Raw genomic sequence first — 23,392 nt, forward strand, 5'->3', positions numbered from 1 at the left:
AATAAAAAAAGGTTATGCGATTATCCTTGTTCCATAACTTCACAAATATCAAATTAATGTTTAAAAAAAATCTCTGGTTTGCTACCAATGGGTCATTTAAGCTCCTCATTAGCTATATGCATCTTTATGCCTAGATTATAGAAAATTTTACATTATTTTTGAAAGTTCTTAATTGGTGATTAAATTTCCAAGGATTTCCAGTAATAGGTGCCAAATGTCCTAAGATTTTTTTTTCCTGAGATTTTTTTTTGATAAAAATCTGAGCAGACTTCAAAATCAAAATTAAATAAAATCAATATCACCATGATTTCAAGTCATAATCTGAATCTAAATTCTCTTTTAAAATTAAATACTTTCCAGATTGCACACTCAGAGGCTTTCTTGGAAATAGGACTATGCAAATGCTATATGCATATAGATATAATTGACAATAGAAACACAGGAAACAATGTAAAAAAAACTCCTTTTGTTCATAGTTGGAAGCTAAATTTGTTGTTGTCTTTAAAAAGATAGTAAAATTGTTTGTCATTCAAACCAAATTTATATGTTCCATTATCTATTAGTTTCTTTCTTTTCACACTGCTTGGATCGGAGACAGGGGAAACTGACTGGACATAAAAATGCCATGTGAAAATAATTCTTGTGTAGTCTCTAACAGAATTGAGCAATTAATGATAGATGCTTGGTTTGCACTTATGGTGCTTATGTGAACTAGAAAAGCTTTGAGCTTTTAACACACTGTCCTTACCTATATATGTCCTTACTATATATATATTATATGGGGTTTGAGAAATTTAGAAAATATAACCTTTTCCTTGCTTTTTGTGAGCAAACAGAAGTACATGCTATTTGCCTCTGTACCCTGCAAGAATGTGCTCTAATGATGTGGAAATAGTCATAGCCACTAGGGATACTCTTAATGTTGGATCACTCCCATTACAAGTCATGAATATAATAAGTGGTTAATAACTCTCTTCATCCAAGGTGTGCTATGTTACTATTATTATTGTCACACCTGTGTGTGTGTGTTTGAAATTAAATGATCCTGAGTGCTAATTTACTGCCAAAAATGCAATGTGAACACAAGTCACCTAAATAAAGAAAACTGCCACAGAAGAAGGAGACACATCTATGGAAAATACACAGGAATATAGGAAGATCTGATGTGTGGCCCTTTTTCTTCTCTAGCTCTGCCTTGGACAGCTAATTTCAGTAAATGAAAGGGCTGTTATTAGTACCATTTTTAGAGTGTCTTAAATTGTTTTCAGTGCTTAGCATTTTGAAAGCTGTATTCTGGTATGTCCAGAATGAAAATGCAAACTCACAGACACATTAAACATAAACACACACACAAAGATTTATATATTTTATATAATATGTGTATACACATATATTTAGGCTTGTATTTAGAAAAATAAAGACATTAAAATAAGAGAAGCAATGAGTGGTAGAAGAAAAAATAAATTTGTATAAAATGTAGCAAACTTACTTTTTAAAAATGTAACAGGTGTATTTTTCAACTTGAGTTGAAGCCTTCCACAGAACAATCTCTCCTCACTGTGGTGGACTGCCTAGTAAATGATATGGCAGCAGAACTCATGCCAGTGACGGCATTTTGCAAACACTGGATGCTCAAAAGGATTGAAGCTCCCTGTATTGATTTGGAAGTAGATTACACTGCCTTTTCTCAACAGCTTTTGTTTTTCTGTCCTCTCTCCTGTCAATAATTGTCCCCTTATTCCCATCTTGCTGTTGCCTACTTTCCTCAATGTGACTAATAAATGAGATTATTTATGGAATGCACTTAGCACTACATCTGGCTCCTTCTGTGCACTCAGTAAATATAAGCTACTATCATTATTACACTTTGATCCTTTCCACATCCGCTTGATGTTTTTTAGGGCAAATAATTTAATCCCCATTTTATGAAAAGAAAGGTGAGACTAATGGAGGCAAGGAAGTTACCTGACTGGTCTTGGGTCTCAGTATTAGTGAACAGTATTATAGCTACTTGAACTAAGAATAGTGACCTTTTAGGCCAGTGCTTGTTCTTCTGTATCACACTTTTAAAATAGTGTTGTTGTTGTTGTTTTTCTTTCTGAAATACTCTCAAGAAAAAAAGAAGTTACCAGTACTTTCTTGTATCTTCTCCCTGATTTTAAACCCATGCCTTGTCTTAAAGTCCTTGCATTTAATTTAATAATTTTAGATGCTTTTTACTTGATGTGACAGCCCAAGTGCAGTCCTAAGTAATCTCTATTGGTATTCTCAAACTATTGCATATATTCAGTATATTCCATCAAGTACAATGTTATAAAAGTTTCATAAAAATACCAACAACCAGGGATCCCTGGATGGTGCAGTGGTTTAGCACCTGCCTTTGGCCCAGGGCGCGATCCTGGAGACTAGGGATTGAATCCCACGTCGGGCTCCCGGTGCATGGAGCCTGCTTCTCCCTCTGCCTATGTCTCTGCCTCTCTCTCTCTCTCTCTCTGACTATCATAAATAAAAAAAATATATCAACAACCCTTGACTTAATTTTTAGCCAGTATCTATTGAGAATTTCAGCAATTAAGACATTTATAGCATCATATTATAAAGTATATGTAAAGAACTATATGAGCATATAATGAAGAAGCAAAGAATTTTTTCCCCGGGAGTTCAGAGAAGTCCCCATTTGAATTAGGTATTAATTCATGGCTATACATTTGTCCAGTGGAAAGGGGCAGACAGAAGCAATAGGTAGGGTCTCTTTCAGACTAAGAGAGGTCATTTGAGCAAAGATATTAAGGAACAAGAGACAATGAATGATCCAAAGTGGTTAAACTGGGTTGATGGCCAAAGTGGCTTTTGTCCAGCTGTGAAGTGCCTTGCATGTGAGGCTAGAGAGCCTGTTGCTGATTTGATAGCATCTGAACTGCAGTGGATATTTTCAGGAAGAACTATGCCATGACCAGTTTGTGATTTAGAAAGAAAACACCAGCAGCATAATAAAAACAACAGCCAGAACTGAGTCTTCATGTCAAACTATTGCACAGTTTCAGGAGAGAAATGATGAGGACTGAAACTACGCAAGTGGCCCTGGAGGTGAGGAAGGGGAGACACATCAGAAAAAAATGTGGATACACTCAAGTGGGTTTAATACTTGATGCAATACATAGAATAAGTGACATGGAGGAAACAGAAAACTAGCTTAGATAGATAAGTATATAAGTGTTACCATAACCAAGATAAAGACATATTATCAGGTTCCTTTTTTTCCAAAATAGATTAGATTTGGTTATAAGAATGCCATCTCTTCATTTGTCATTTTGTTATAGTAATATTTCTGGCATTTTCCTATAAAAGTAATTATGATGATCTCACCACCGTATTTTAGTAGTTTATCTTAATAGATTGTGAACTCCTTGAGGGCAAAGGCAGTCAAGTTTATGTCATTTATCTTTTTTTTTTTTTTTCATTTATCTTTTAAATACCCAGCACCTAGGTGCCTGATGCAGAGTAGAACTCAACTCATATTTGATGAATTGGATTAAATTTAAATGTACTTTTGGCAATAGGGAAAAATGCTTAGAGGATTTTCCTGTCTCTGTTCCAATTCTTTGGTTAATCTCAGTCTTTTTGTTTTGGCTCCTGTGAGCTTTTCCAGTGCAGCAAATGCTTCTAGTTTACAAGAAAGAAAAAAGGAGAACGAGTGAGCAGGAGAAGGGGGCACTGCAGCATCTAGTTTAGAACCTCATAGGTTTGCTTCTCATAATTTTCACCTTTGATGGGGAACTGTCCCAGATTTCATCCACCAGGCTCAGGTTCTGACATGGTACCTTCTTAAATCAAACTTGAAGGGAAATTGATTGAAAAGAAAATACCATTATGGGAAAACAATTCATTCTCTTCCCCTTGACAGAAGGTAGACTTTTGTCTATATTGTAGAATAAATATTAGCTGGCTGATTGCTTTAAGATCTAGAAGCCTAGAGGAGTCATGATGCCTTTGCTCACTTTTTTCAGGGAGATTTCCTTTAATTTGGGAGACATTTGATACAAAGGTTTTTAATTATGTTTCAAAGAATCATATTTTTTCTCCCTATGTGGTTATTTGTATTAACTAAATATAGGTGTAGGAAAACTCTTGCAGATGTTTCCGTATGTAGTTGTTTTTATTGAAGTGTGCATTCCTCCAGATAGGGAGTAAGCTGATATTTTAAAATTTTTCTACTAAGGCCTTAAATATCACTTTCTGGGGGTGTTTTTTGTGTTGAAAGAAAATAGTTTCGAACTCCCAAAAATGGATTGAAGGGGAAACAAACAAACAAAAAAAGGTAGAATAATGGCTATTTGATACTTCTGGTGGTAAAAACTATTTCCTGATCTTTTAGAAGAAGCCCATAAGATGCTCACATTGTGAGATACTCATCCTTCAGTTGACAAAAGTTGGATCCATGTTCTCTTGCAGAAATTTCAAACTAGTATCTCCTGGGGCAAAATCTAGCCCTGAAACTATATGTTTGGTTTACATTTAAATGACACTAGGTTGGGCATGCCCTGACTAGCTCAACACAGACCCCATCACCCCTGTTGTATAATGCCTGGCCTACTTCACACATTTGCCAACTTCCTAGGTCCTAAAAGAGTTAAATATACTGTCTTGCTAAAGGGTTTTATAGCACTCTGCTTTGAGGGAAGGTGAATTCCTACCTAGCAATGAAGTCAGATATGTGGCTCCTGAGAGTGAACAAGTAGAAAGCATTCTCATTTATGTCAAGGCACTCCTAGACTGTCTCCCCACATCACATTAGAAGCTATTGAAGTCTTATCAGAAATAAGATACTTGTCAATATATTATCCATTCCCCATGTCACTTTGAACCATTAGTACTGCTGTCTAGGTAGCTCTTCTTGCTCTACAAGAAGACTTAGGGTACATAGGAATTTGATTGAGTGCTAGCCAGTTAAGATTCTGTTAAGGTACAAAGGCAGTATTAATTAAAAAAAAAAAAAAATTTGAGCCAGTGTTGAAAGCATAGCCCTTTATTGACTTCTTTAATGCTAAAGATTCCATTTTTTTCTCCTGAGTTAGGGATATCTTATCTCCTTGGTTGCCTTATTTCATCTTCCTCTCTCTCTTTCTCCCCATCCCCCCACACCTCCCCTTTTCTTTTGAAAGTCTTATCAAGAGTTAATGGACTCATGATCTAAAAATTAGGTTATTAGAAATTTCTGTCATATATCCTGGAGAATTGATGTTTGAATTCTCCTTGGCTTGAGTCAATCCTTTATCCTTTTTAGGTAAATGAATTAAGTCTCCTGCAATTTCCTGTGTGGGAGACTCTTTTTAGATGAATCATTTAAATTGAAAGCCCTGTCTGCTCATCAAGGGGCATGATTTTAGAGTTCTCCTGAGTATTTCGTGCACACTTAATACAGTCATTGAGATACATAAGGCAACCATGTGCCTTAATCTATGTGAAGTCTTGATTCATATGTGGTTATTTGGGTAAAGGCTATAACTGCAGTTTTGTATCCTCAGCTCTATTTCCAAAATTTCCCTTGGGCCACTTAAAAATAACCTCTTCTTGTTCCTTTTTATCTCGAAACTTTTTATTGGAAGACCTCAGGCCTAACTTCAGGATCAGAGATCAAAATTCCTATCTCACTTAATTCAACAATCCCTAGTCATTGTTGATACTCAGAGAAATAGAGACAGTGCTATATTTCACCCCCAAAGTGAAGAAGATTATGAATTCTGTGATTTCTACATAGTACTGTGAAGTTTTTAATAAGACATTGTAGGGCCTATAGGAACACATTTACCTGCTAAATTGTTTTTGTAACCAAACTCAAATGATTCTAGAAAAAGTCAGACATGACTTCCTCACAAGGAAAATTGAGCATCTTTACCTTTGCAGTTGTCCTATGGTACTTGTTAATCTGTTCACAATTCTCTTATCTTGTAAAGGGCAAGTCTTAATTAATTCCTTGTTGTTCCTTGCAATAAGAAGAAATTAAAAGGGGGCTCTTTGGGTATTAGACAGGATCACCTATGCACTTGCGTATTCATTGCATTGTAATTAAGCATTAATGAGTACTATTCTGTTTATAGTCCCAAATTTTCTCTTGAAATCATGTGGTAGGAGGGCAAGGAGAAGTCAGGCAGGTTTATTTATACCTATATGGTGTTAGTTATCTCAATAAACTTAGTAAGGTCTTTTCCAGATGTCACAGATTAAGAAATTAAAGTATAGAACAGTTATTGAAGTGGTGTAAGTGCACAGCTGATTAATGATAAAGGCATGATTCCACTTTAGCTCTTCATAAACCACCTGTGTTTTTCCACAGCAAGCTGCCCCATTGTTTCATGTAAGCCTTGCAATGCCCATCCCATGTGGGGCAGACTCACCAGGTACAACAAATGGGCTCTTCTCACATGTACATATCTCATGTTTATAGAATATTTTACTCTTTACACAAGATTTTTGTTTATATTACCTATTCAGATCTGAGCAACAACTCTTTGTGGTATATTCTCATTTAACAGAGGCATTCCTTTTGATTGAAAAGAATTAGTCATTTATCTGGTCATTTCTGGGAAGGATTTCTTCCCTTATGCGTGTGTGTTTGTGTGTATCATTCAGGTAGGCATTGTGAGTGATACAAAGCAACAACAACAACAACAGCATTTAACAGTGAGTTTTTATTGTTAATTATCTTATCTGTATTATTTCACTTATTCCTCATAGTAATCCCATGTTTTGCTGATACAGTAACTGTGACTCAGAGAGATCAAGTAACTCACCTGTTGTCTCCAAGTTAGTAAGTGGTTGATTCAAGATTCAGACTCAGGCAGTCAAACTCCAGAGCCCATACTCTTAACCACTATAGAAAATTACAAAATTACAAAACATGGCTCTGCCTTGTGACATGAGAATCTAGGTGGCCAGACAACACCAATACAGAAAAAAAGATGGACATAGTTCTTGAAGAATGATCTGGACTTGATGTGTGTAGGAGCAAAGAAAGTGTATTCTAGCTGTGGGGAATAAAATGACAAATCCAGAGACATGGGAATGGTATAGATGGTATAGACAACCCATTTTATTTTATTTTCATTCTGCATAGAGTTATATCTGATATGATTATACTGACAAAGAGAGGACTTCATTTTCTTGGAGTGTTCAGTTGGTAGAAATGAATTGTGGGGAAGGTGACAACCATAGGGTTTGAAAGGCTTTGGAGGACAAGCATTGAAGACCTCAGAGAAGAGAGTATATATTGTAAACTGGATGGATGGCATAACCATCAGCCCTGGTAAACTGAGGCTGCTGTCTAATCTTAGAAGGAGAATGAAATTCAGAACAGCAAAGCAGGAACCGTCTCCTTGGACAAAGCCTCAAGAAAGAAAAGCCTGTCTGAACCCAGATTGCTCATCTGGACACCAGGAAGTCGGGCAGAAGAAGGACTCTTGTAGAGGAAAGAGAAGATGTGCCTCTAGCCCTTAAGAACTCTGGAGGAGGTTTCCTCCCAACACACTTAAATGAACACCAGTGAGCACCAGCAACTGCCCAGACTAGGGGAGCAGATAACTGAGCAATTAACCTTTGGTGAGGGGTGTAAAACTCCAATTAAGAGCAGAATCTCTTCCATTATGTGGGAAGGGGAACTGTGGAAAAATGTATGAGGGGGGTGAGGAAGTGAAAACTAGGCAAAGAAGGAACAGTGTGTTAGCAAGCCAGATTTAAAATCTGTCCAAATGGGTGTATGAGGGTGGGAGCAGCAAACAGGGGCACTGACTAATTGTCCTGATTGCCAGTTACAGTTTCTTCTCCCTTCCCAGTTCCCCACACTGACTGTGGTACTCAGCAACCAGCAGCGGAGGGATGGGGGAAGAGAAGTTAGATGTTTATCCTCTTCTTTGTTGTAATTTCCTTCTTATTTGCTGAACATCTTTGGTAATTTCTCTATAAATTTGCTCAGAGTAGCAATTTAGTAGCTTTTCTGTTGACAAATGAAGAACATCTTAATAGTCAAGTGACTGCATTCCATCGCTTTGCAAGAGTAGAAGTGGCATCTTGCAGGTTGCAAAGATTGACACTGGGAAGTGGGAGATCTTAGGAAAGTCTCAATTCCACAGAACCTATTTACTTTTGCTCCATTTTAGATAGGAGGAAATAAGCTTCTATGCCTTGTGAACTTGGTTTCTTGTGAAAATTTACTCTGAATCTTCCTTCTTTTATCACTTGGTTAATGAATGCCTTTCAAACAGAATCAAGAGGGAAGCTCCTCAAAACTTGCCCGGAAGTCTTCAGAAGCAAAGACATATATTATTTTGTGTCAGATGTTTCCCACTGTCCATCTTCAGGAGACAGGAAGCAGTGACATTCCTTTTGATAGGACCAGAGATGAGTGCAGAGAGGAAGGCACCTTTGCTATCCACGTGTCACCATGCTTTATCATATGAAGTACAGAAGTTACTGTCTTAAAAGTAAAACATGAGAATCTTAAAATCCTTCTCACATCCTGCTCAGAAATTTCCCTGCACTGCATTAGCAGATGAAAACCTCACATATATATTTTATGGTAATGCACTACAGTTTTACAAGTGTTTCTGTAAATATCACTTCATGTGATTCTCATAAAATCCTTGGGAGATCAGCAGCTTAAAAATTGGCAAGACATGGTATAGGTATAGGGGGACAAGCTAGGGCTCAGAGAGGCCATGGGCCTTCCAAAGTCCAAAAGCTCAAGTCCAATCTGCATTCATCTACAGTCAGGTATCACCATTCCGTAGATATTTGTTGACATCAATACTTTGGGTAGGAAAAGGGGAGGGGGAGCTTTTAAAAAATCTTAGAACCATGGCTAGTGGAAAGGGAAGAAAAAGTAGGTCTAAGGCAGCACTAGCTTTGTTCAAATTTTTATTTATTTGGGGAAGAGAGTGGCTTAGGGCATGGGTGATTAGTTATTTCTGGAATCCCTCTTCCAGAAGAAATCAGGTGCCCTACGATGATATATCATTGTTTTGTTGTCATTGTTAGCAGTGTTCTCACAGGAGACACAGAGAAGCAAACCAAGCATTGGCCATTCTAAATCTTTGCATGTATTTGAAATAACTATTGTACCTACACCACAAACCATGGGTTCAGGTGTCTTCAAGGAGATTCCTGATGATCATTCCTTAATTTTCTTCCTGGGACCTATTGCCTGGTAGTGGAGATCAGTTTCAATATTAATCAAGGTTAGATCCAATTCTTAAAATGGAATGAAGAATGAAAATTTCTTGTTTTTTGCCCTAGTGCTTGCCAACAGCCTCCTGTACCCAATCCTCTTCCCTGCCACCTCTATCAGAAGTATTACAGTGTGGTGTGTTGGGAGGTGCAGAGAGAGAGGTTTGGCAGAGGCACTCAGCACTTCTCTTAAGCCTGTTTTCACAATGAGTAAGTAAGGGTGAGATAAGATCTGACTGTCACCCCCAATTAATGCCTGGACATGTTCCCACACAGAGTGACATCCAGAGAAAGAGGCAGGAGCTTCTTGCATCTAACCAAAGCTACCACTTCGCACTCCCACTTTATAGTACAATTTTCCACCTTCCATGCGCGTTGCTATCTGACCTGGCTACCGCAGAGATACAGCCACCTCCCAGGAGATCCACCACACAAGCTAAAAATAAAGGCTGCTGTTTCTCTGCAGATGCCATTAACCCAATTAGAGCAAAAAAGAATTAAAAGAACTTATAGCCTCATTAAATACAAGCAGCATAAACTTCAAGAAGGCAAACTAAATTTGTTATGCAATTTAAAATTTTACTAAAAAATCAAAATCATTTGAAACCCCCAGTCCCTTAACTGAAGGCAGACACCACATGGTGGTGACTATGCAAGCCAGTAAATCAACAGAAGTTCAAGTTTCCAGTGCAGTAACACAGGTGATGAGTGATGCTTCATGCAAATTAAAAAAAAAAATTGACAAGTCTCCTATTCCATAAACAGGAAAATATTCTTCTGAAAGTTCTTTGGTTTAAAAATATGGTCATACTTTGATAAGTCTTTTGGTAGTTATACAGAAGATATTTATTTATTAAAATATTTTACAAATAGCCCTAACCAATGTACATCTCAAATTAGTAGCTCAAACATGCAGGGCCTCATAGAAACCAGCCTCTGAGAGATTGGAACTTCACCTATGTGTGAGGTCCTTCAAGGGTAGATCCAGCCACCAAATACGTAACAAAAAGCCTTTTGGTAGCCAAGAAGACTGGCTCCGAGTGCATATACTCAACCTAAGTCTCTCCATTATGTTATCAATGATTTTATGACACATTAGTTTTCTAACTCACAATGTTTGGAAGCCAGTGTACTTTATTTTACTCTCAAAAATATCATTTTATGTTTTTATGCAATAAAAGTAATATGTTCTCATTATATTTTTAAAAATTGGAAATAAGAGTTTAAAAAAAATAATTACTCCTATCCTTCTAAAACAGCTGTGCTCATAATTAGGTGTATTTCATCCGTATTTTTTTTTCTCTAGCTACTTTTATTTTCCCATATTATGTATTTGGGTCTATTTTCAACTATGAGCCACTTGCCATTTTGAACAAGGATTTCAGCAAACACTGTGCTCTTCCTTATTATTTCACTTGATAATCATTACTATGCTAAGTGCTAGGAGCACAGAGAGAATACTTTTGAATTGTATTCATAGTCAACTAGTTGAAGACTAGAAACAACTATCTGGGATCCCCAAAAAACTGACACACGCAACCTAACAACTGGCTCATCACACCCTAACTTCAATATATCCGTCTAGAGCTATTTAAACACAACTGTTTTCAAAACATTTCTCCATCTTCATAAAACGATTTTTGAAATATAAGCCAGATTTTCTTCCTTTGTTTGGAAAAAGGAGTATGACAAATTTAGAAATATTATTTTATATGTGTACTTAGGAAGGGAGGTAACTTAAAAGAAAGCTTCAGAGATAAGCTGTTATTATTTGTTGTTGGTGTAGTAACTATTATTACTATTACTATTATTGGAGACAGAAAGAGAGAGAGAGAGAGTTAATTTTCAGGCAGTCAGAGCAGAAAACTCCTAACCTTGCATTTATTTTACCCATTGAGCTATTGTGTAAGGGCTTAATAATACATCAGTGAGATCCTTGTCTTGGGAACTTTCAACTGAAGTACCTCAATCACTTTTACTGAAATGTTATCATGAGGAAAATCTAAACCCAGGTTAGCTCACTGATTTCCTGGGTTGTGAGGGTATACAGCTACAAGATCTCTAACATTTTTTCTTGGAAGACCTCTTCATTGCTTGTCTTCTTAAGTATATTATAATAAACTACGTGTTGCTAATTTATTAGAGATTTGCCACCCCGCCCCCACCACCACCACTTCATCTCCTCAGTGAGTTTTTAGTTTATTTTGTATTTGAAATGCAGAAGCTCAAGCCTGGTAGAAACCCTGAAGAGAAAATGTAAGACTGAACCACTATGAAGCTGAAAATCTAGACTTGGAAGGAACAGCAGTCTCACAGATGAAGTCTGAATGACAGTATTTGTGTTGTCTGGGGCTCTTAATAGAGCTGTGGGCAGGCAAAGTTAGCTAGCCATTATGCAAAGAGCATGGAGCTCATCAATAGCCTGTAAAGCCTTTCCCATGTGGATCCCATATTCCTTAGTACTTGCTTGTGCCTCTCACCTCACTTGATTATTCTATATTTTCTTATATACCTATAGACTAGGATAGTTTAGAGACAATTGCACAGTTGTGTACCACACAATTCAATTTGGTTAATTTGGAAAGCAAAAGGCTTTTCTACTGGTGTGCAAACATAAGCTGTGTAGCCTCAACTCCACTGACAACCAGAAGGAGTGAACTGGTTTCCTAAGAGTAAAATCTGCCCCACAAATATGTGCTATTTGGCAACATTTTTTTTTTTAACATTTGAAATTATGAATGTTTTCTGATAGGTCATGTGGACTCAGCTTTTGCCTCAGGCCCTATCACTCCATGTTTTATTATGGCAAGCTTATACACATTTATGATACCTGCCAGGCTGCTGTAGGACGTTTGATATGTGGCTTGGCCTTTCTAGACCTCATTTAACCTCTCCAGACTGCAGTTTTCTCATCTGTAAAATTGCCATCATACCTGCCCTGCCTACATCATGAGACCTTCTGATGATCCAAAGAGCTAATGTGGGCAAAAAGACCATAAAGATTATAAAGCACAGAATAATAAAATATACTATCATTAAATTTATAGTGTTATGATTATTATTTGGATGATATTGAAATATGATCAAATTCAGCTTAGTAAAAAGCAAGTAAAATTTCTTCACTTTCATTTATAAAACTGAATCTCTATTCTTTGACTGATGGGCAGGCAAGCCTAAAACCTGCAGAATGTCAGATTGCTGGACACGTTTCCATTCCTTTTTTATATTCCCTTGTGGATTTCTTGTGAGTATACAAAGATCGAGAGGCCATCTCAGAGGTTACCTTTCATTCAAGAGGTGGTGGCATCCTATTCATTGTGAAGTTCTGGACTTTTTCCTCCTCATCACAGAAAATTGGTGTCACATGGAGCATCCTTTCTTTACCCTTGACCCTTGCTTCCTCCCTGATGAGTATCTGCCTAGAACTGGAGAATAGAAATTTAAAACTGTGTTTTAGAATGGATGGGTCCATCACAAGACACTTCCAAACCTAAAAAAAATACTTAGCTTTTGAAGATTATGAATATTTCCTATATTCTTTGGTGAAATATTAAGCAAAATGATAGAATACAGAATACACAATAACCCATGGAATTGACATGATTTGATACTCATTCAAAGATGAGCAAAAGGGTTATGTAATATTTTTTATCTTTGTGCCATTTGAATACCATCACCATCACCATTTTCGCCATACCCACTCATCACCTGTGTTATTATTTACTTAACTATCTTCTTTAAGCTGACTTATTTTACTTAAAATAACTATATTCATTTTAAAAGCAAAATATATAACTTTAAGGTAAATAGAAAATAGTAGCACTTCTCATAAATAAAAGATAATGGTAAAAATAAGCAATAAGAAAACATGTTATTATGTATTAGCTGTATTTTGTAGCCTACCAAAACCCAAATCCTACTCTTCTATTAGTAGGAAGGAAGGAAGGAAGGAAGGAAGGAAGGAAGGAAGGAAGGAAGGAAGAAGGAAGGAAGGAAGGAAGGAAGGAAGGAAGGAAGGAAGGAAGGAAGGAAGGAAGAAGAAAGGAAGGAAGGAAGGAAGGAAGGAAGGAAGGAAGGAAGGAAGGAAGGGAGAGAGAAAGGAAATTGATAAGTCTGAGAACTCTTAAAGACTTGTAAGCACCAAACTTCTCTATAAAGAAATGAGGATTGAAAGAAAAAAATTAATAATTTTGCATATGTGTGATTTGGAATTGAGTCTTTTCTTCTTTATAACTTCATTTAACACATCAAGCATAGTCACAAACGTTGGGGTATACACCTATTCTGATAGAATGTGGGAATTTTATCTTTATCATGGATATTCTCAATAATGTGACCCAAATTTCTGGGAAGCTGTATTATTTAAGTTTTATTTTTTAAAAAAATCTCTGCTTTATGTCTTCATTAAAGGAATAAGGGATTTTATTTCTTTAAGCCAAAATCTTCATTATAGGTATTAAACAACTACCATGACAAGAAAGTACTAAATGATTACTTATTCAGATATCAGGGAAAGAACTTTACGTGGATATTTTAATTCAATCATTACAACAGCTCTAAAAAACAAATGCTATTAAAGTACCCATTTTACAGATGTGGAAAATAAGGTTTACATGGAATTTATTTTTGCCGTGATCATATAACTAGTTAGATCAGAAAATCTGATTCTGGAGTCTGCAATCTTAACCCTTCCTAAGATACTCTTACTATTTTTAAAAAAAAGATTACTAAGTTTGTTAAGAGGTCATATCTCATTGTTTTTTGGAAGGTATGTTAAGTCTACTGCACTCTTTTTCACAATGGGTTTGCCACCAGAACACAGGTGTCATGAAAACCACCACTAGGGGCAGCACCGGTGGCCCAGCAGTTTAGCACCACCTTCAGCCTGGGGCCTGATCCTGGAGACCCGGGATCGAGTCCCACGTCGGGCTCCCTGCATGGATCCTGCTTCTCCCTCTGCCTGTGTCTCTGCCTCTCTCTCTCTCTCTGTGCCTGTCATGAATAAATAAATAATTAAAAAAAAAAACAACAACACTAAACCTAAACCAAAATGGGAAAGGAAAAGACTCACATTAACATTGTCGTCATCGGACATGTAGATTTGGGCCAGTCTACCATACTGGCCATCTGATTTACAAATGTGGTGCGATCGACAAAAAACTATTGAAAATTTTGAGAAGGAGGCTGCTGAGATGGGAAAAGGCTTCTTCAAGTATACCTGGGCTTTAGATAAACTGAAAGCTGAACGTGAACATGGTATCACCATTGATACCTCCCCGTGGAAATTTGAGACCAGCAAGCATTATGTGGCCATCACTGATGCTCCAGGACACAGAGACTTTATCAAAAATATGATTACAGGCACATCTCAGGCTGAGTGTGCTGTCCTGATTGTTGCTGCTGGTGTTGGTGAATTTGAAGCAGGTATCTCCAAGAATGGGCAGACCCATGAGCATGCCCTTCTGGCTTACACACTGGGTGTAAAACAACTAATTGTTGGTGTTAACAAAATGAATTCCACTGAACCACCCTATAGTCAGAAGAGATACGAGGAAATCGTTAAGGAAGTCAGCACCTACATTAAGAAAATTGGCTACAACCCCAACACAGTAGCATTTGTGCCAGTTTCTGGTTGGAATGGTGATGACATGCTGGGGCCAAGTGCTAGCATGCCTTGGTTCAAGGGATGGAAAGTCACCCGTAAAGATGGGAATGCCAGTGGAACCACACTGCTTGAAGCTCTGGATTGCATTCTGCCAACAACTCATCCAGCTGATAAGCCCTTGTGTCTGCCTCTCCAGGACGTCTACAAAATTGGTGGTATTGGTACTGTCCCAGTGGGCTGAGTGGAGACTGGTGCTCTTAAGCCTGGCATGGTGGTCACCTTTGCTCTGGTCAATGTTACAACTGAAGTAAAGTCTGTTGAAATGCACCCTGAAGCTTTGAGTGAGGCTCTTCCTGGGGACAGTGTGGGCTTCAATGTCAAGAACATAGCTGTCAAAGATGTTTGTTGTGGTAATGTGGATGGTGGCAGCAAAAATGACCCACCAATGGAAGCAGCTGGCTTCCTGGCTCAGGTGATTATCCTGAACCATCAAGGCTGAACCAGTGCTGGATATGCACCTGTGCTGGATTGTCACACAGCTCACATTGCTTGCAAGTTTGCTGAGCTGAAGAGGATAGATCATCATTCTGGAAAAAAAGCTGAAAGATGGTCCCAAGTTCTTGAAATCTGGGGATGCTGCCATTGTTGATATGATTCCTGGCAAACCTATGTGTGTTGAGAGCTCCTCTGATTATCCTCCTCTGGGCCATTTTGCTGTTCGTGACATGAGACAGATGGTTGCTGTGGGTGTCATCAAAGCAGTGGACAAGAAGGCAGCTGGAGCTGGTAAAGTCACCAAGTCTGCCCAGAAAGCTCAGAAGGCTAAATGAATATTATCCCCAATACCTGCCACCCCAGTCTTAATCAGAGGTGGAAGAACAGTCTCAGAACTGTTTGTGTCAATTGGCCATTTAAGTTTAATAGTAAAAGACTCGTTGATGATAAGAATGCATTGTAAAGCCTTCAGAAGGAAAGGAGAATGTTTTGTGGACAATTTGTGTGTGTGTGTGTGTGTGGCAATTTTAAGTTATTAGTTTTTAAAATCAGTACTTTCTAATGGAAAGAACTTGACCAAAAATCAGTCACAGAATTTTGAGACCCATTAAACAAAAGTTTAATGAGAAAAGAAAATAGTCTACTGTACTGAAATGAAGATCAACATTCTGAAACTGTTGTGTCTATAGATCAAATTTTATATTTTGAATTTAAATTTAGGAAGCAAGGTAAACAACAACAACAACAAAAAAAGGTACAAGAACAACAAAAACTTTTACCAACCATTTTTTTTTCAAATGAGTATAAATAGCTCCTTCCTTCCTCCCTTTCTCCTGTCCCTCCCTCTTGCCCTCCCTTCCTTCTGTAGTGCTTTATTTAAATTCCTTTAAATTATGTTATTTTATTAACAAGACTGTGAAAACAAATTTTGGATCCAAGATTTTGAGGTAATTCACCAAGTCAGGGAAGAGAAAAAATTTCAGAAGTCTACAGAATCCAGGTGAAGAAGACTGTTTAAGATTGGCAGCAATGACTCCCACTGGTACTTCATTCTATCATTACCTCATTCCTACTTCTACTTTTCTTATGCCAGGGTCTCCTCTTCAGTACTATTAACCTTGTGGGCCAGATAATCCTTCATTGTAAATGGCTGTAGAGTACATAGGAACATTCCTAGATATTCCCCCACTCGATGCCAGTAACGTCTCCCTAGTTATGACAACCAAAAATATTAACAGAGGGGTGCCTGAGTGTCTTAGTCAAATGTCTGATTCTTGATTTCAGCTCAGGGTGGTGAGATCAAGCCATGCATCAGGCTCTGTGTTCAGCAGGAAGTCTGCTTGAGGTTCTCTCTCTTTCTCTGCCCCACCCCCTGCTCTTGCACACTCTCTCTTTCTAACAAATAAATAAATAAAATCTTTAAAAAAAAAAAACATATCCAGACATTGCAAAATTGCTCTTGGTTATGAACCATGGCTAAGGATTTTCTAAATTTGTGATTTTCTAAATTTGTGATTTTCTAAATTTTTAGAAAATTTCTAAATTTTCTGCTTATTCTGCTATTAATTGGTATCTGTTATGTTGCTTTTTCCTTTAGTGAAAGTTCTTCCTCTGCTTAGAGAGAAGACATGTTTTGAAACCTTTGGGGCCAAATAAAATCTCTCTTGTTTTTCAAGGTGTATAGCAAGGTATAAATATGATGGCATTATTAGCATATACATCTGAATGTTTTTACTTTGATTTTAGCACTGAGTTTAAATGTCTATCATATTGTCTTCTCAAAGAAGTGTATTTTCTGAAGGTGCTGGTCAAGCACAGTGACTTCCAGAGTGGATGGGAGCCTTACCAGCCTGAGCTGGCCTGGGATCACTGTGGAAACCAGAACAGAGATGGACAACATTGGGATTGTTTTTTGGTTAATCTAGGTTTCCAGAATTCTAGGGTTTTGTTGTTTTGTTTTAAACAGCATAAGCTGGTCTTGCACCTCACTTTTGTGTTTGCACAATTAAAGCAGTAAATCCTCATCTTGACATGTGTTGTAGTGACATGAGCCAGAAGAGTTCATACTCATAGATTTTTCTCTCTGGATTGTAGTGGTTATCCTATCACTACTTAGGGAAACAGTCCTGAAACCTTTTGGAGCTCCCAGAGATAAGTGTCATTATTTAACAGATAAGTGACTTAAAATTCACATCAACAACTATTTCAAATACTTAGCTTTCCTATTAGACTGGTAAAAGAATTCAGGGTACTTTTTATGATGGATAATTGAGGAGAGAAAAGTGAAAATACAAAGGGGGACTTAGAACAAATGTTTTGAGAAATACTTTGGGTTTGAAAAAGACCTTATAAAAGAATATTTGTGATGGGCCTTAGTAAGCACCACTTTCACCTACTGCCACTTGGAAATCAGGAAACTGCCTATTTGCATTTTTTAACCCCTGAAGTGCTGCTGTGCTACAATGAGATGGGGATTACAATTGAGTAAAGGTGCACTCTTGGAAACAGGTTCTCTTTTGTAAATTGTGCTTTTGGTTACATTGAAAGATACTAATTTTTGTCTCAGTTTCCATCATATCCTCCCATTTTCAGCTCCTTACTCCACTCTTACTGAGATGCATGGTTAGTTCATACGGGAAAACTTCCCTCTAGATTTACCCTCTCTAGGAAGTTTTTTTTTTTTCTACTTCTCTACAACTAAAGCCATTGTTCCATTCAAGTTGTATAGGATACTCTGTACCTTTCTAAAGCACAGAAGTTATTACTGATTGATATGTTGATGCTTTAAGGCACTACTCCTGCATATTTAATAGTGAGACTAATGAACTGGCTAATGTGGGATAACTTTGGGGTAGAAAACCTTCTAAGAACCCCACAACCTATTCTTATGGTGAATGAAGTTGATCTAAGTTTTTACTCCTGTAACCCAAACAAAGAAATATTCATTGGAATATGTTGTTTAATGTTATTTATTTTTTTAATATTTTATTTATTCATGAGAGAGAGAGAGAGAGAGAGAGAGAGAGAAAGAGGCAGAGACACAGGCAGAGGGAGAAGCAGGCTCCGCGCAGAGAGCCCAATGTGGGACTCGATCCCGGGACTCCAGGATCACGCTCTGGGCCAAAGGCAGGTGCTAAACCACTGAGCTACCCAGGGATCCTCTAATGTTACTTATTATTAACTAAAATCAGCTTGTTTTACCTACCTACTTCATAAACACTCTTCTTTACTACCCTTAGTTGTTTCTGCGTTTTTATATATGTTGACTCCTCGTTCATCATTGCCCAACTTTAAGGGTAGCAGCATAATTAAGTAGATCTAATCATGTACATTTATGTTTTAGCTATGTTCTGAAAGTTATAGCAAGAATTGAGGATACAGGTTGACTCCAGTGAGGAATCATCATCCATGGGTAATTTTAAATGAGTTAGAGAGTTAAGATTGGAGAAACTTTCAAATGTCATCTACTGAGAACTTCAAGTTAAAATTCCTTAAAAAGAGATGGGTTATAGAATATAATGCTACCAGGAATCATAAGTGTTATAAACCTAGACCTCTTTAGATCTCAGTAAAATGGAATGACTTGGAAGGAAGTCCCATAGCTGGTTAGAAGTTGGGGCACCATCTTCCTTTCTGGGCTCCAGCATTGTCTATAACTTTTCCTTATCAGTCTTTAACCTCTGCTATGATACTACTCCTTCAAGGATACTTATAAATAGCCTGATTTCAACAATGAAAGTTATTTCAGGGGCTTCTTAAATTTCAGCAGTTAAGTAGAAGCTGAAATTTTTAAGCTCAGAAATTTAAAATAAACATATAAAAGGAAAAAAAAAACTCTTTACAGAAATTATTAATCTTAGTTTGTCTGTGAGTGAAATTGTCATTGCCATAGTGATTTTAGCCCTTTCTCTGACCTGGATCTCCTCTTTCTTAGCTTTTTTAATGAATCCATTCTGTGTAGTGCTTAGCATAATTCAACATATTATAGGTGCTCCATCAATTGTGTTGCTTTTTTTTTTTTTTCCACTTGCATCCTCACACAGTTTCTGATTGTGCTTACAGGGCACACTGAACTACACACACTCTCACTCCAAAATCTGTCACCTAAAGCAAAGCAAAATCCCTCCCTCCTTTGCTGAATGGATGGCTGGGTAGATGGCTGTTCTTTGCACATATTCATATTGAGTAGGTGCTGTATAACATCACTTGTTCTTTTTTTAACGTGACTCACGACAAAATTACCCCAGCTTTCAATAATCTCAAGGAAAGGGGAAAGAAAAAACACTTGCCATCTGCAATTTACTGCTTTTAACCTGAAAAATAGGATCTAAAATGATACTCAGACACTTAAGAGGCTTCACGTGTTATAGGCAAAAACTGACAGATGGCACATGGTGGTAAGGCTGGTGTAGCCCAAGAAGGGAAAGCAGATCCAAGTAGACAATGGTGTGGAAGAGCTTTATAAAAGGCCATGACCATCCTTTAACCAGAGATACTTAGTTATTTCCTATATTCTCCAATTGGCCAGTTTATGGATATACTCAGTAAACTTCACAGTAGGTCTGCATGGAGAGGACCTATAGATAATGATGCAAGAGGTCTTCTCTTTTGTCTATTGGTAAAGGGACTATCCTAACATTTGCTTTTAAGCCATACACCTTGCAATGCTTACCGAAAGACTCTAATCCTCCTTTTTGAATAATGCATATGATTGGATATCTATATTTAGAGATTAATTGTCCTCTTTTAAGTAGCACCACAATTTATCTTGGGGATGGGGGAGCAAAGAAGGCCAATTGGAGCATATCCTAAAACTTTATTTTCCTTGAGACATGTTCCTATTCAACTGTGACATGAAACATAATTGACTTTTAGGAAATATTTGTAAAGTTGATACTTACAGGAGTTTATATATACTTCTTAATTCCAGACTCTAGAAAATTTTGCATTCTAGAATCTAAGAGACTTTGCCTCTGTTGACTTTATGCTGAAGGTAAGAGACATTTGACATCTGGTTGCTTCAATCAGTATTTTCCAATATAGATCACCAGGCAAAAATATCCTGCCAGGGCATATCTTTGACACATAGTGATTATTTAAATTGAATTTACAATATCATTTTTGGTGTGATTGAAAGAACAAATACGGTTGGGCATTTTTTGGTAAAGTATGTGTTTTGAAATTATCTTTTAAAGTCCAAGGATGTTTAACTCACTGCTGAAAGCCTCTCAGTTGAATAAAGGTGATTATTTGCTCTGTGTTCTGATGCACTCCATGTGTGATTAAAATGACAGAGCTGATTCAGATCTGGAGTCCTTCTTTTCTTTGGGAGGCAGGGAGCTATCCATGGTTCTGAATTGCTTAAGCTTTCATGAGTATTGACATAGGGTGCCAAGGAAAGGGGCTGGAATCCTTTGACTTGCACTGACTTTGTAATCAAGGCACTGGAGTAATGGGCTCCCACATAATTTAGTAAAATAATAGTAGAGACAGGTGGCAAAAAGTAGCCCAAACTATAATCCAAAACCGAAGAACATCTACAATTTAAATTAGAGCCCTGGGGTTTATTCCAAGGCAGTAATTTTCAAAGGGCTTTGAGTAGTTTTTCTAACTGCAGCTCAATTACCTGAGGCAATGGGTTTGCCTATATTTTCAAGGCAAAAAAGTTTGGGCCTTATCATTGCTTGAATCACCAAATATAATAACAAAGCCAGGTGCTATGGCATTGAAGCAGTGGCTTCTTTCCTCTTCTCTCCTATCTTTCCTCTTCAGTCCTTACCTCATTTCACCTCCCTTCTCTTTTCCTGTCCTCTCCCCTCCCCCTTTTCCCCTCTCCTCTTCCTACCCATCCTTCCCCCTTCTTCCTTTCTTCCTTTCTCTTGTCTTCCCTTCCCTTGCCTTCCATATATCTATCTCTCTCTTAATTACATTCAAATTCAGTAATTCAGGGATGTTAATCTTTATGGGTTTCCTCTTTTACAGGACATTCAAACAGAGGTCCTGATCAGTGGTGGAACTGACAGTTACTTTGACACCTTTTACAAAAATAAACTTATCAAGACTTTTGGAGATTGCCATTTGAGCAGTTATAGTGTACAGAGGCTTGGTAGGTTTCCAACTATTTCCTCAACTACTGTCCTCTTTGCTCCTTCATTAAGCAGTTACTATGCTCCTCTTCAAGCATAGGTGAATAGACATTTCCAAGGAGTTCTTTGGGATCAGAAAGAAGTAATTACTTTTATGAGAACAGAAAAATCTGGTGTCTTTAATTTCAGGTAGATTATTTACCTGCTTTCTCAAGAGAGATGAGCCAGAGTTCATGGGAACCATCTAATGAGGTCACCTGCTACCATGTTTTCCCTCTGAGGGGAGTTACAAATAGTTAACTTCCTGACCTGGCACCAATATAAAAAATACAATGATGACCTGCCTGTCTGAATTCCTTCTTGTCCTTGGTATATTCTGTTCACCTCCATTTTAAATGGTCTCTTCCTCCTTCTTCCATATTATTTAATTTAGTAAGCAGACATCCCCTGGTATAAACTATGTAAATATTATAACTGAATTACTGTCTGTTTACTTAACTCATTACAGAAAGCCATGATAAGCTTTTTAATTACAAAATTAGCTCTGCCAAATCAATTTCTTTTATTTAATGAGCTGAACAAAATGGCACAAAGTGGATAAAATCATGCCCCTTTCTTACACTTTTAAAGAATACTGTATGCTTAAAAATAATTGTTATAACATAAAATATTAATAGCAACAGTAGCAGCAAGAGCCATACTGTTATCCTTATCCTCTGTGTCTCCTTTAAACTGTTAAGACATTCTGAACCTTTTCAGCCAGCACTACATAAAATACTCCTCTTGATCCTATACATTGTTCTCATCCTAGTCCTAAATAACTTACTGGCCTGACTGCTCTTACTTTGGTTTACTTCTGATTTTTTCTGGTTACTAATCTTATGACTAAATTTTTTATGTAAGACTTTGCATCACTCTTTAGATCTGTCATCATTTTTTTCTTTTTAAAGCTACACTTCTCAACTCTAATTTGTATGTCTGCTCTAATACACAATTTTAGGGCCTTTAGTGTAGATATACACTTCAGATAAAGCCAAACCAAGATCAGGGATGCTATACTTAGCCTGTACCCAATAAGTTGAGATCATCCTGGACACTCAAGCATGACCTGGACAATTCCTAACAATAGAAATGTGACATCTCTGCTTGTATATAACCTTTTATGTTTCCTCTATTTCCATTGTAAGGGTAAATATGTGTCTGGTCAAATCATTTAAATTTTACTTTATTTAATTGAATCACTTTTGGAAAAGTTATATAATATGGCCATTTGTGGAATCTTCATAATTTCTATGGAGAAACTTCTAGGATATTTTACCAAAATGCTTCTGAAATACTACTCCCATGGTCAAACCTAGAGAGGGATATTTGGGGGAAGAGATTATCCCTTAATGGAAATGAGAAAGAATACCTATATGAGAAATTCTTCTCATTCTTTCCCCTTTATCCATGCTTACTTCCCACAAATGAGATTACTTATATTATATGTTTGACCAAATTTATTTAGAACTCAAGCTAAAAGAAATTAATGAATCATTGCTCAGAAAAATTCATAGTAATCCTGACTTTTCTAAGACTGTGGCAACATTTGGCAAATACTGTCCTTACTGAAATTTTTGTGGTTTCCTTCTCGGATAAGGCCAAATGTGTATGAAAAAAGACTCAAAATATTTTTGCCTATGGCTAGGAAATCAAGAGAAAAAATCAAAACCATGTATTATTTATGTTGCAGCACATAATTTGGGAACTATAAATCTAGGAGACCAGACATTTCCCCTCACTAATGTTGTATTAAAACAAAATTCTCTTAAAGTGCTTACAAATGCATTGCCATTAATACATAAATTCTTTCTTTGAATGTTCCTCATTTTTGGCCAAACTCTTGGTAGTTGAGTTGAAAATAGTTATTGTGTAGTAAGAAGTGGTTCATGAAGAGTAGAATATTTCATTGGATCCCTCAGTTAGGAACTCAGCATAGCATGTGTTT

General features: G+C 37.1%; 1 protein-coding gene and 1 pseudogene across 20 annotated transcripts in view; both read left to right on the plus strand.

Annotated features, from left to right (window-relative positions):
- NRXN3 (neurexin 3) overlaps positions 1–23,392 on the plus strand; it is a 1,534,711-nt gene that overhangs the window by 895,539 nt on the left and 615,780 nt on the right. The gene's annotated exons all lie outside the window — the stretch shown is intronic.
- Positions 14,270–15,808, plus strand: LOC144320157 (elongation factor 1-alpha 1 pseudogene; annotated as a pseudogene).

The sequence above is a fragment of the Canis aureus genome, chromosome 9 (assembly GCF_053574225.1).
Source record: "Canis aureus isolate CA01 chromosome 9, VMU_Caureus_v.1.0, whole genome shotgun sequence".
In the NCBI taxonomy this organism is placed as follows: Eukaryota; Metazoa; Chordata; class Mammalia; order Carnivora; family Canidae; genus Canis; species Canis aureus.